This window comes from Ranitomeya imitator, chromosome 2, assembly GCF_032444005.1.
Source record: "Ranitomeya imitator isolate aRanImi1 chromosome 2, aRanImi1.pri, whole genome shotgun sequence".
NCBI classification, from domain to species: domain Eukaryota; kingdom Metazoa; phylum Chordata; class Amphibia; order Anura; family Dendrobatidae; genus Ranitomeya; species Ranitomeya imitator.
Window position 1 is genome coordinate 169,721,774 of NC_091283.1, and position 13,255 is coordinate 169,735,028.

Below are 13,255 nucleotides of genomic sequence, written 5' to 3' on the forward strand. Positions count from 1 at the left end.
CAGAAGACCCCTATGCCTGTCATTGTGAATCTGTAAAACATGTAAAAAAAAATAAATAAAAAAAAAAAAGTTCAAATCACCCCCCTTTTGCCCCATTAAAATGAAAACAATTATAAAATTGCACATATGTGGTATCGCTGCGTTCAGAAATGTCTAATCTATCAAAATATAAAGTAAATTAATCCGATCGGTAAATGGCGTAACAAGAAAAGAAAAATCAAAACCCCAGAATTATGTTTTTCTGGTCGCCGCAACATTGTAATAAAATACAAAAACAGGCGATCAAAAATTTTTATTTACCCCAAAAGGGTATCAATAAAAAAATAAATAAAAAAAATCAGCTCAAGCTGCAAAAAATAAGCCCTCACAAGCCCCAGACCACGAAAACAGAACTTTGCGGTTTGGCAACAAACGCAAAAATTATTTTCATACAACTTTTGCATTTTTTTTGTTTCACGACTTAAATAATAAACTATACATGTTTGGTATCAGCGCACTCGTATTGACCTGGGGAATCCTATTACCAGGTCAGTATTACCATATAGTGAACATTGTACATAAATCCAAAAAACAATGGTGGTATTGCACTTTTTTGGCAACTTCATTACTCTTGGAATTTTTTTCCAAGTACACTACATGGTAAAATAAATGGTTCCATTCAAAAGTACAACTCATCTTGCAAAAACCAGCCCTCGCAAGGCCATGTAGACAGAAAAATAAAAAAGTTATGGCTCTTGGAAGAAGAGGAGGGAAAAACGGAAAATTGCCTTGTGTTGAAGGGGTTAAAGCGATATTCATGGCTGCTCGCTCTCAGCTCCCTCATGCGGATCACTCAGCTTTCTTAGATTCCTGAGTGACTTCTCTAAACTAGTTACTCAATGCTTCTTTATGTATTTTCTTTACTTTGGAGTAGTGTTCTCTGAATTGAGACTCTTCAGCTGTTGCAAAACTACAACTCCCAGAGTGTCCTTACAGTCTGTGGCATTTACAACTGAAGAACATGTATATAAAAAATGCTATACACCAAAAAAAGAGCATGAACTGCAAAAAGGCAAAAATGTTATATATAACTTAACCTGAGGTTCCCAGTCTGAGGCCGGGGTCAGACTTGCGTGTGCAATGCGAGAAGCTCACGCATCAATACCCGGCACTGCCGCCGGCACTCGGGACCGGAGTGTGCAGCTCCATGTGTTGCTATGCAGCCGCACACTCTGGCCCCGTGTGCCGGCGGCAGTGCCGGGTATTGATGTCAGAGACTCACGCGAGTTTCTTGCATTGCACTCGCAAGTCTCACCCCGGCCTAACACTCCAATCAGACTGTATGAAGCCCACTGCCACTCCACTGCGAACCTTAGTGGGTCCCTATCGCCCTAACGGAGTGAAGCAGTGTGCCAACCACCACCAGTGACAATGCATCGGCGGTGCAGACGGCTCGGCGTCTCCAGACCGCCCCACCAGCACAAAACCACAGCAACACTGGCCGCCACACAGCACCAACCCCAAATGAAAGGAGCACTGAAACTCACCTTGCTCTTAAGTGAGAGCAAAAATAGGCTAGACCCTGCTAATTAAAATCACCTGTGCCAAATGGGTGGAGTGCTGGTCCAAGAAAAGGGGAAAGAACATGCTATACACCAAAAACAGAGCATGATCCGCAGCTCCAAAAATCACATGTTGATCCAAAGCCGCCAGGCAAAAACTTTTTGGAGGTGCTGTCCACTTCCTTTTTATCAGCATATATATATATGGCTTGAGAAAGGCTCAGTGCGAGCCGAAACGTCGCGAGATGTGGGTCTGAAATAAACTTCTCAGCTTTTTCACCTTCACAATCTATTGGCGTGCTGCCTTCTTTTTTTGTTTGGCATAATACTTGGATGGACACGAGGATGGTCTTTTCCAGGAGGCTTGGCACCCATTGGTGAGCTTTGTGCTGCACTCATTTTTTCCTATATATATATATATATATATATATATATATATATATATATATATATATATATATATATATATATATATATATATATATATATAATCTGTGTCTGTCTCAGGATCCCAGCCAATAAGTTAACTGGTAACATAGTAACATAGTAACATAGTAACATAGTTAGTAAGGCCGAAAAAAGACATTTGTCCATCCAGTTCAGCCTATATTCCATCATAATAAATCCCCAGATCTACGTCCTTCTACAGAACCTAATAATTGTATGATACAATATTGTTCTGCTCCAGGAAGACATCCAGGCCTCTCTTGAACCCCTCGACTGAGTTCGCCATCACCACCTCCTCAGTCAAGCAATTCCAGATTCTCACTGCCCTAACAGTAAAGAATCCTCTTCTATGTTGGTGGAAAAACCTTCTCTCCTCCAGACGCAAAGAATGCCCCCTTGTGCCCGTCACCTTCCTTGGTATAAACAGATCCTCAGCGAGATATTTGTATTGTCCCCTTATATACTTATACATGGTTATTAGATCGCCCCTCAGTCGTCTTTTTTCTAGACTAAATAATCCTAATTTCGCTAATCTATCTGGGTATTGTAGTTCTCCCATCCCCTTTATTAATTTTGTTGCCCTCCTTTGTACTCTCTCTAGTTCCATTATATCCTTCCTGAGCACCGGTGCCCAAAACTGGACACAGTACTCCATGTGCGGTCTAACTAGGGATTTGTAGCTGCAGGAGCCTCTCCCCTCTGGCCTGTCTGCGGCAGGAGCCTCTCCCCTCTGGCCTGTCTGCGGCAGGAGCCTCTCCCCTCTGGCCTGTCTGCGGCAGGAGCCTCTCCCCTCTGGCCTGTCTGCGGCAGGAGCCTCTCCCCTCTGGCCTGTCTGCGGCAGGAGCCTCTCCCCTCTGGCCTGTCTGCGGCAGGAGCCTCTCCCCTCTGGCCTGTCTGCGGCAGGAGCCTCTCCCCTCTGGCCTGTCTGCGGCAGGAGCCTCTCCCCTCTGGCCTGTCTGCGGCAGGAGCATCTCCCCTCTGGCCTGTCTACGGCAGGAGCCTCTATCCACTGGCCTGTCTGCGTCAGGATACAAATAGTTAAACCCTGCCTCCTTAGCTTAGCCTTATTTTTTTGAGACTGCATATTGTCTCCCAAAAAAGGGGGACAAGGGAAATGCTAAATATTGGTGAGGGTGTCTGTAATAATTAGTGGATAGCAATATAAACCAAATTAAAGACCCTGCAACCAAGAAGCTGGACAGAAGTGATGTCAAATGGACAATCAGAAGATTACATCAAACTGAAAAAGGAGGAGGAAACCGATCATATAGTCCAGGAACAATTCTCTATTATTAAAATACAGGAAAATGGTCAAAGAGCAATATAATAACAATTGATAAAAATGGCAATGCTGAATGGGTCGCCTGATACAGGAGTGTATGAATAAGAATTGCTAATGATGTTACACAAATGTAGGTGGGAAAATAACCCCCACCGATAACAATGACACAAAGTAAATGCTAATACTTCAATTTAATAACAATTCAATAAAGTGCTTGGTGCAACATGGTAAGAAATGGTGAAACAAAAATAATAATAATGAACTAAGTGCTAAAAAATGGTAAAGAAATATAAAAGATCAAATGGTGAAGGCGTGATCACAAATGTCAACATAAATCAATGTATGTCATTCAGTGGTGACAATCATAGCGAGCAGCGCTGGCAACCAGTGTAACGAAAATGCAGTAAAACATGAGTGCACACTGTAAAAATAAAAAAATAAAAAAAAATAAGTAAAAGAGCACTTTCAAGATAATGTAGCACGTTTTGCTCCTGGATGGCGTTCTCCCCAACGCGCGTTTCGGCACGCAGCCTTCGTCAGGGGTCTCGTAAAAACAGATTGGACGCAGGAACACAGCACAGCATCCCCAGGGGATATGAGTGGGGAGATATGGACGGGGCCCATCCACCTGCACGTGGCAGGCAACAACCCCACAGCCTCCCGCCTACGCAGGAACTGTAGATAATCCGCACGTTATCCCTATATAGTAAGGTATTCTGAAAAAGGAAAAAAATGCTATAGAAATAATTCCCAACAATATTGAATCTGCTTGTCTCGTGCGGTTGAGATGGGGAAATAGCACAGAAAATACATTCATGAGAGCTTCTCTATAGCACTTGGTGCAGTGCCCGCTCGGGGCATGCCAATCCCACAGCCAAGTTCTAAATGCATGCAACACCTTAGGGCGAGCGGACGAGACGTGCACTGTATTCTGCGGCCCAAGTAGGCAGGAGGGCGTATAATATAGTAAGACGTCTATCAGCTCCTGTCTTTAGGCTGTTATATGATGCTTGGGACCATTTTTTTCTGTCCCTCTATGGAAATATAATAGCTAAAGACCAAAAAAGCAACAGAGTTACACTGTGCAGAGGGTAGAGGCGCCTGCCGCAGACAGGCCAGAGGCTGGAGGCGCCTGCTGCAGACAGGGCAGTGGAGAGGGAGGCGCCTGCCGCAGACAGGGCAGTGGAGGGAGAGGCGCCTGCCGCAGACAGGGCAGTGGAGGGGGAGGCGCCTGCCGCAGACAGGGCAGTGGAGGGAGAGGCGCCTGCCGCAGACAGGGCAGTGGAGGGGGAGGTGCCTGCCGCAGACAGGGCAGTGGAGGGGGAGGCGCCTGCCGCAGACAGGGCAAAGGCTGGAGGCGCCTGCCGCAGACAGGGCAGAGGCTGAAGGCGCCTGCTGCAGACAGGGCAGTGGAGGGGGAGGTGCCTGCCGCAGACAGGGCAGAGGAGGGGGAGGTGCCTGCCGCAGACAGGGCAGTGGAGGGGGAGGCGCCTGCCGCTGACAGGGCAGAGGCTGGAGGCGCCTGCCACAGACAGGGCAGAGGAGGGGAGGTGCCTGCTGCAGACAGGGCAGTGGGGGGAGGCGCCTGCCGCAGACAGGGCAGTGGAGTGGGAGGCACCTGCTGCAGACAGGGCAGTGGAGGGGGAGGGGCCTGCCGCAGACAGGGCAGTGGAGGGGGAGGCGCCTGCCGCAGACAGGGCAGTGGAGGGGGAGGGGCCTGCCGCAGACAGGGCAGTGGAGGGGGAGGGGCCTGCCGCAGACAGGGCAGTGGAGGGGGAGGGGCCTGCCGCAGACAGGGCAGTGGAGGGGGAGGGGCCTGCCGCAGACAGGGCAGTGGAGGGGGAGGCGCCTGCCGCAGACAGGGCAGTGGAGGGGGAGGCGCCTGCCGCAGACAGGGCAGAGGCTGGAGGCGCCTGCCGCAGACAGGGCAGTGGAGGGGGAGGCGCCTGCGGCAGACAGGGCAGTGGAGGGGTTGGCGCCTGCGGCAGACAGGGCAGTGGAGGGGGAGGCGCCTGCGGCAGACAGGGCAGTGGAGGGGGAGGCGCCTGCGGCAGACAGGGCAGTGGAGGGAGAGGCGCCTGCCGCAGACAGGGCAGTGGAGGGAGAGGCGCCTGCCGCAGACAGGGCAGTGGAGGGGGAGGCGCCTGCCGCAGACAGGGCAGTGGAGGGGGAGGCGCCTGCCGCAGACATGGCAGAGGCTGGAGGCGCCTGCCGCAGACAAGGCAGTGGAGGGGGAGGCGCCTGCCGCAGACAGGGCAGTGGAGGGGGAGGCGCCTGCCGCAGACAAGGCAGTGGAGGGAGAGGCGCCTGCCGCAGACATGGCAGAGGCTGGAGGCGCCTGCCGCAGACAGGGCAGTGGAGGGGGAGGCGCCTGCTGCAGACAGGGCAGAGGCTGAAGGCGCCTGCCGCAGACAGGGCAGAGGCTGGAGGCGCCTGCCGCAGACAGGGCAGTGGAGGGGGAGGCGCCTGCCGCAGACAGGGCAGTGGAGGGGGAGGCGCCTGCCGCAGACAGGGCAGTGGAGGGGGAGGCGCCTGCCGCAGACAGGGCAGTGGAGGGGGAGGCGCCTGCCGCAGACAGGGCAGTGGAGGGGGAGGCGCCTGCCGCAGACAGGGCAGTGGAGGGGGAGGCGCCTGCCGCAGACAGGGCAGTGGAGGGGGAGGCGCCTGCCGCAGACAGGGCAGTGGCTGGAGGCGCCTGCTGCAGACAAGGCAGTGGAGGGGAAGGTGCCTGCCGCAGACAGGGCAGTGGAGGGTGAGGCGCCTGCCGCAGACAGGGCAGTGGAGGGGGAGGCGTCTGCCGCAGACAGGGCAGTGGAGGGGGAGGGGCCTGCCGCAGACAGGGCAGTGGAGGGGGAGGCGCCTGCCGCAGACAGGGCAGTGGAGGGGGAGGCGCCTGCCGCAGACAGGGCAGAGGCTGGAGGCGCCTGCCGCAGACAGGGCAGTGGAGGGGGAGGCGCCTGCCGCAGACAGGGCAGTGGAGGGGTTGGCGCCTGCGGCAGACAGGGCAGTGGAGGGGTTGGCGCCTGCGGCAGACAGGGCAGTGGAGGGGGAGGCGCCTGCCGCAGACAGGGCAGTGGAGGGGGAGGCGCCTGCCGCAGACAGGGCAGTGGAGGGGGAGGCGCCTGCCGCAGACAGGGCAGTGGAGGGGGAGGCGCCTGCCGCAGACAGGGCAGTGGAGGGGGAGGCGCCTGCCGCAGACAGGGCAAAGGCTGGAGGCGCCTGCCGCAGACAGGGCAGAGGCTGAAGGCGCCTGCTGCAGACAGGGCAGTGGAGGGGGAGGTGCCTGCCGCAGACAGGGCAGTGGAGGGGGAGGTGCCTGCCGCAGACAGGGCAGAGGAGGGGAGGCGCCTGCCGCTGACAGGGCAGAGGCTGGAGGCGCCTGCCACAGACAGGGCAGAGGAGGGGAGGTGCCTGCTGCAGACAGGGCAGTGGAGGGGGAGGCACCTGCTGCAGACAGGGCAGAGGCTGAAGGCGCCTGCCGCAGACAGGGCAGTGGAGGGGGAGGCGCCTGCCGCAGACAGGGCAGTGGAGGGGGAGGGGCCTGCCGCAGACAGGGCAGTGGAGGGGGAGGGGCCTGCCGCAGACAGGGCAGTGGAGGGGGAGGGGCCTGCCGCAGACAGGGCAGTGGAGGGGGAGGGGCCTGCCGCAGACAGGGCAGTGGAGGGGGAGGCGCCTGCCGCAGACAGGGCAGTGGAGGGGGAGGCGCCTGCCGCAGACAGGGCAGAGGCTGGAGGCGCCTGCCGCAGACAGGGCAGTGGAGGGGTTGGCGCCTGCCGCAGACAGGGCAGTGGAGGGGTTGGCGCCTGCGGCAGACAGGGCAGTGGAGGGGTTGGCGCCTGCGGCAGACAGGGCAGTGGAGGGGGAGGCGCCTGCGGCAGACAGGGCAGTGGAGGGGGAGGCGCCTGCGGCAGACAGGGCAGTGGAGGGGGAGGCGCCTGCGGCAGACAGGGCAGTGGAGGGAGAGGCGCCTGCCGCAGACAGGGCAGTGGAGGGAGAGGCGCCTGCCGCAGACAGGGCAGTGGAGGGGGAGGCGCCTGCCGCAGACAGGGCAGTGGAGGGGGAGGCGCCTGCCGCAGACATGGCAGAGGCTGGAGGCGCCTGCCGCAGACAAGGCAGTGGAGGGGGAGGCGCCTGCCGCAGACAGGGCAGTGGAGGGGGAGGCGCCTGCCGCAGACAAGGCAGTGGAGGGAGAGGCGCCTGCCGCAGACATGGCAGAGGCTGGAGGCGCCTGCCGCAGACAGGGCAGTGGAGGGGGAGGCGCCTGCCGCAGACAGGGCAGTGGAGGGGGAGGCGCCTGCCGCAGACATGGCAGAGGCTGGAGGCGCCTGCCGCAGACAAGGCAGTGGAGGGGGAGGCGCCTGCCGCAGACAGGGCAGTGGAGGGGGAGGCGCCTGCCGCAGACAAGGCAGTGGAGGGAGAGGCGCCTGCCGCAGACATGGCAGAGGCTGGAGGCGCCTGCCGCAGACAGGGCAGTGGAGGGGGAGGCGCCTGCTGCAGACAGGGCAGAGGCTGAAGGCGCCTGCCGCAGACAGGGCAGAGGCTGGAGGCGCCTGCCGCAGACAGGGCAGTGGAGGGGGAGGCGCCTGCCGCAGACAGGGCAGTGGAGGGGGAGGCGCCTGCCGCAGACAGGGCAGTGGAGGGGGAGGCGCCTGCCGCAGACAGGGCAGTGGAGGGGGAGGCGCCTGCCGCAGACAGGGCAGTGGAGGGGGAGGCGCCTGCCGCAGACAGGGCAGTGGAGGGGGAGGCGCCTGCCGCAGACAGGGCAGTGGAGGGGGAGGCGCCTGCCGCAGACAGGGCAGTGGCTGGAGGCGCCTGCTGCAGACAAGGCAGTGGAGGGGAAGGTGCCTGCCGCAGACAGGGCAGTGGAGGGTGAGGCGCCTGCCGCAGACAGGGCAGTGGAGGGGGAGGCGTCTGCCGCAGACAGGGCAGTGGAGGGGGAGGGGCCTGCCGCAGACAGGGCAGTGGAGGGGGAGGCGCCTGCCGCAGACAGGGCAGTGGAGGGGGAGGCGCCTGCCGCAGACAGGGCAGAGGCTGGAGGCGCCTGCCGCAGACAGGGCAGTGGAGGGGGAGGCGCCTGCCGCAGACAGGGCAGTGGAGGGGTTGGCGCCTGCGGCAGACAGGGCAGTGGAGGGGTTGGCGCCTGCGGCAGACAGGGCAGTGGAGGGGGAGGCGCCTGCCGCAGACAGGGCAGTGGAGGGGGAGGCGCCTGCCGCAGACAGGGCAGTGGAGGGGGAGGCGCCTGCCGCAGACAGGGCAGTGGAGGGGGAGGCGCCTGCCGCAGACAGGGCAGTGGAGGGGGAGGCGCCTGCCGCAGACAGGGCAAAGGCTGGAGGCGCCTGCCGCAGACAGGGCAGAGGCTGAAGGCGCCTGCTGCAGACAGGGCAGTGGAGGGGGAGGTGCCTGCCGCAGACAGGGCAGTGGAGGGGGAGGTGCCTGCCGCAGACAGGGCAGAGGAGGGGAGGCGCCTGCCGCTGACAGGGCAGAGGCTGGAGGCGCCTGCCACAGACAGGGCAGAGGAGGGGAGGTGCCTGCTGCAGACAGGGCAGTGGAGGGGGAGGCACCTGCTGCAGACAGGGCAGAGGCTGAAGGCGCCTGCCGCAGACAGGGCAGTGGAGGGGGAGGCGCCTGCCGCAGACAGGGCAGTGGAGGGGGAGGGGCCTGCCGCAGACAGGGCAGTGGAGGGGGAGGGGCCTGCCGCAGACAGGGCAGTGGAGGGGGAGGGGCCTGCCGCAGACAGGGCAGTGGAGGGGGAGGGGCCTGCCGCAGACAGGGCAGTGGAGGGGGAGGCGCCTGCCGCAGACAGGGCAGTGGAGGGGGAGGCGCCTGCCGCAGACAGGGCAGAGGCTGGAGGCGCCTGCCGCAGACAGGGCAGTGGAGGGGTTGGCGCCTGCCGCAGACAGGGCAGTGGAGGGGTTGGCGCCTGCGGCAGACAGGGCAGTGGAGGGGTTGGCGCCTGCGGCAGACAGGGCAGTGGAGGGGGAGGCGCCTGCGGCAGACAGGGCAGTGGAGGGGGAGGCGCCTGCGGCAGACAGGGCAGTGGAGGGGGAGGCGCCTGCGGCAGACAGGGCAGTGGAGGGAGAGGCGCCTGCCGCAGACAGGGCAGTGGAGGGAGAGGCGCCTGCCGCAGACAGGGCAGTGGAGGGGGAGGCGCCTGCCGCAGACAGGGCAGTGGAGGGGGAGGCGCCTGCCGCAGACATGGCAGAGGCTGGAGGCGCCTGCCGCAGACAAGGCAGTGGAGGGGGAGGCGCCTGCCGCAGACAGGGCAGTGGAGGGGGAGGCGCCTGCCGCAGACAAGGCAGTGGAGGGAGAGGCGCCTGCCGCAGACATGGCAGAGGCTGGAGGCGCCTGCCGCAGACAGGGCAGTGGAGGGGGAGGCGCCTGCTGCAGACAGGGCAGAGGCTGAAGGCGCCTGCCGCAGACAGGGCAGTGGAGGGGGAGGCGCCTGCCGCAGACAGGGCAGAGGCTGGAGGCGCCTGCCGCAGACAGGGCAGAGGCTGGAGGCGCCTGCCGCAGACAGGGCAGTGGAGGGGGAGGCGCCTGCCGCAGACAGGGCAGTGGAGGGGGAGGCGCCTGCCGCAGACAGGGCAGTGGAGGGGGAGGCGCCTGCCGCAGACAGGGCAGTGGAGGGGGAGGCGCCTGCCGCAGACAGGGCAGTGGAGGGGGAGGCGCCTGCCGCAGACAGGGCAGTGGAGGGGGAGGCGCCTGCCGCAGACAGGGCAGTGGAGGGGGAGGCGCCTGCCGCAGACAGGGCAGTGGAGGGGGAGGCGCCTGCCGCAGACAGGGCAGTGGAGGGGGAGGCGCCTGCCGCAGACAGGGCAGTGGCTGGAGGCGCCTGCTGCAGACAGGGCAGTGGAGGGGAAGGTGCCTGCCGCAGACAGGGCAGTGGAGGGAGAGGCGCCTGCCGCAGACAGGGCAGTGGAGGGAGAGGCGCCTGCCGCAGACAGGGCAGTGGAGGGGGAGGCGCTTGCCGCAGACATGGCAGAGGCTGGAGGCGCCTGCCGCAGACAAGGCAGTGGAGGGGGAGGCGCCTGCCGCAGACAGGGCAGTGGAGGGGGAGGCGCCTGCCGCAGACAGGGCAGTGGAGGGGGAGGCGCCTGCCGCAGACAGGGCAGTGGAGGGGGAGGCGCTTGCCGCAGACATGGCAGAGGCTGGAGGCGCCTGCCGCAGACAGGGCAGTGGAGGGGGAGGCGCCTGCTGCAGACAGGGCAGAGGCTGAAGGCGCCTGCCGCAGACAGGGCAGTGGAGGGGGAGGCGCCTGCCGCAGACAGGGCAGAGGCTGGAGGAGCTTGCCGCAGACAGGGCAGAGGCTGGAGGCGCCTGCCGCAGACAGGGCAGTGGAGGGGGAGGCGCCTGCCGCAGACAGGGCAGTGGAGGGGGAGGCGCCTGCCGCAGACAGGGCAGTGGAGGGGGAGGCGCCTGCCGCAGACAGGGCAGTGGAGGGGGAGGCGCCTGCCGCAGACAGGGCAGTGGAGGGGGAGGCGCCTGCCGCAGACAGGGCAGTGGAGGGGGAGGCGCCTGCCGCAGACAGGGCAGTGGAGGGGGAGGCGCCTGCCGCAGACAGGGCAGTGGAGGGGGAGGCGCCTGCCGCAGACAGGGCAGTGGAGGGGGAGGCGCCTGCCGCAGACAGGGCAGTGGAGGGGGAGGCGCCTGCCGCAGACAGGGCAGTGGAGGGGGAGGCGCCTGCCGCAGACAGGGCAGAGGCTGGAGGCGCCTGCCGCAGACAGGGCAGTGGAGGGTGAGGCGCCTGCCGCAGACAGGGCAGTGGAGGGTGAGGCGCCTGCCGCAGAGAGGGCAGTGGAGGGGGAGGCGTCTGCCGCAGACAGGGCAGTGGAGGGGGAGAGGCGCCTGCCGCAGACATGGCAGAGGCTGGAGGCGCCTGCCGCAGACAGGGCAGTGGAGGGGGAGGCGTCTGCCGCAGACAGGGCAGTGGAGGGGGAGGCGCCTGCCGCAGACAGGGCAGTGGAGGGGGAGGCGCCTGCCGCAGACAGGGCAGTGGAGGGGGAGGCGCCTGCTGCAGACAGGGCAGTGGAGGGTGAGGCGCCTGCCGCAGACAGGGCAGTGGAGGGGGAGGCGCCTGCCGCAGACAGGGCAGTGGAGGGAGAGGCGCCTGCCGCAGACAGGGCAGTGGAGGGGAGGCGCCTGCCGCAGACATGGCAGAGGCTGGAGGCGCCTGCCGCAGACAGGGCAGTGGAGGGGGAGGCGCCTGCCGCAGACAGGGCAGTGGAGGGGGAGAGGCGCCTGCCGCAGACAGGGCAGTGGAGGGGGAGGCGCCTGCCGCAGACATGGCAGAGGCTGGAGGCGCCTGCCGCAGACAGGGCAGTGGAGGGGGAGGCGCCTGCTGCAGACAGGGCAGAGGCTGAAGGCGCCTGCCGCAGACAGGGCAGTGGAGGGGGAGGTGCCTGCCGCAGACAGGGCAGTGGAGGGGGAGAGGCGCCTGCCGCAGACAGGGCAGTGGAGGGGGAGGCGCCTGCCGCAGACATGGCAGAGGCTGGAGGCGCCTGCCGCAGACAGGGCAGTGGAGGGGGAGGCGCCTGCTGCAGACAGGGCAGAGGCTGAAGGCGCCTGCCGCAGACAGGGCAGTGGAGGGGGAGGAGCCTGCCGCAGACAGGGCAGTGGAGGGGGAGGCGCCTGCCGCAGACAGGGCAGTGGAGGGGGAGGCGCCTGCCGCAGACAGGGCAGTGGAGGGGGAGGCGCCTGCCGCAGACAGGGCAGTGGAGGGGGAGGCGCCTGCCGCAGACAGGGCAGTGGAGGGGGAGGCGCCTGCCGCAGACAGGGCAGTGGAGGGGGAGGCGCCTGCCGCAGACAGGGCAGTGGAGGGGGAGGCGCCTGCCGCAGACATGGCAGAGGCTGGAGGCGCCTGCCGCAGACAGGGCAGTGGAGGGGGAGGCGCCTGCCGCAGACATGGTAGAGGCTGGAGGCGCCTGCCGCAGACAGGGCAGTGGAGGGGGAGGCGCCTGCTGCAGACAGGGCAGTGGGGGGGAGGCGCCTGCCGCAGACAGGGCAGTGGAGGGAGAGGCGCCTGCCGCAAACAGGGCAGTGGAGGGGGAGGCGCCTGCCGCAGACATGGCAGAGGCTGGAGGCGCGTGCCGCAGACAGGGCAGTGGAGGGGGAGGCCCCTGCTGCAGACAGGGCGGAGGCTGAAGGCGCCTGCCGCAGACAGGGCAGTGGAGGGGGAGGCGCCTGCCGCAGACAGGGCAGTGGAGGGGGAGGCGCCTGCTGCAGACAGGGCAGTGGGGGGGAGGCGCCTGCCGCAGACAGGGCAGTGGAGGGAGAGGCGCCTGCCGCAAACAGGGCAGTGGAGGGGGAGGCGCCTGCCGCAGACATGGCAGAGGCTGGAGGCGCGTGCCGCAGACAGGGCAGTGGAGGGGGAGGCCCCTGCTGCAGACAGGGCGGAGGCTGAAGGCGCCTGCCGCAGACAGGGCAGTGGAGGGGGAGGCGCCTGCCGCAGACAGGGCAGTGGAGGGGGAGGCGCCTGCCGCAGACAGGGCAGTGGAGGGGGGAGGCGCCTGCCGCAGGCAGGGCAGTGGAGGGGGGAGGCGCCTGCCGCAGACAGGGCAGTGGAGGGGGAGGCGCCTGCTGCAGACATGGCAGAGGCTGGAGGCGCCTGCCGCAGACAGGGCAGTGGAGGGGGAGGCGCCTGCCGCAGACAGGGCAGTGGAGGGAGAGGTGCCTGCCGCAGACAGGGCAGAGGAGGGGAGGTGCCTGCTGCAGACAGGGCAGTGGAGGGGGAGGCGCCTGCCGCAGACAGGGCAGTGGAGGGGGAAGCGCCTGCTGCAGACAGGGCAGTGGGGGGAGGCTCCTGTTGCCAGATATTTTGCTTACATGGCTGAACTGCCATGACGCACACAGATGATTTCTTTATAAATTCATGTGATTAGTACTAGAAGATTAGTATGTTGGGGCCAGGGCACCCTGTTCTTCTGATCAGAGCTTCTAATGTGTCTTGTGTCTGTATTGTTGTTTGGTGACCATCCATGCTGACTGT

General features: G+C 63.3%; 1 protein-coding gene across 1 annotated transcript in view; it reads left to right on the plus strand.

Moving 5' to 3' along the window:
- The window catches only part of PLXNA3 (plexin A3), a 109,996-nt gene that overhangs the window by 25,884 nt on the left and 70,857 nt on the right, over window positions 1-13,255 (plus strand). The window lies entirely within an intron of this gene.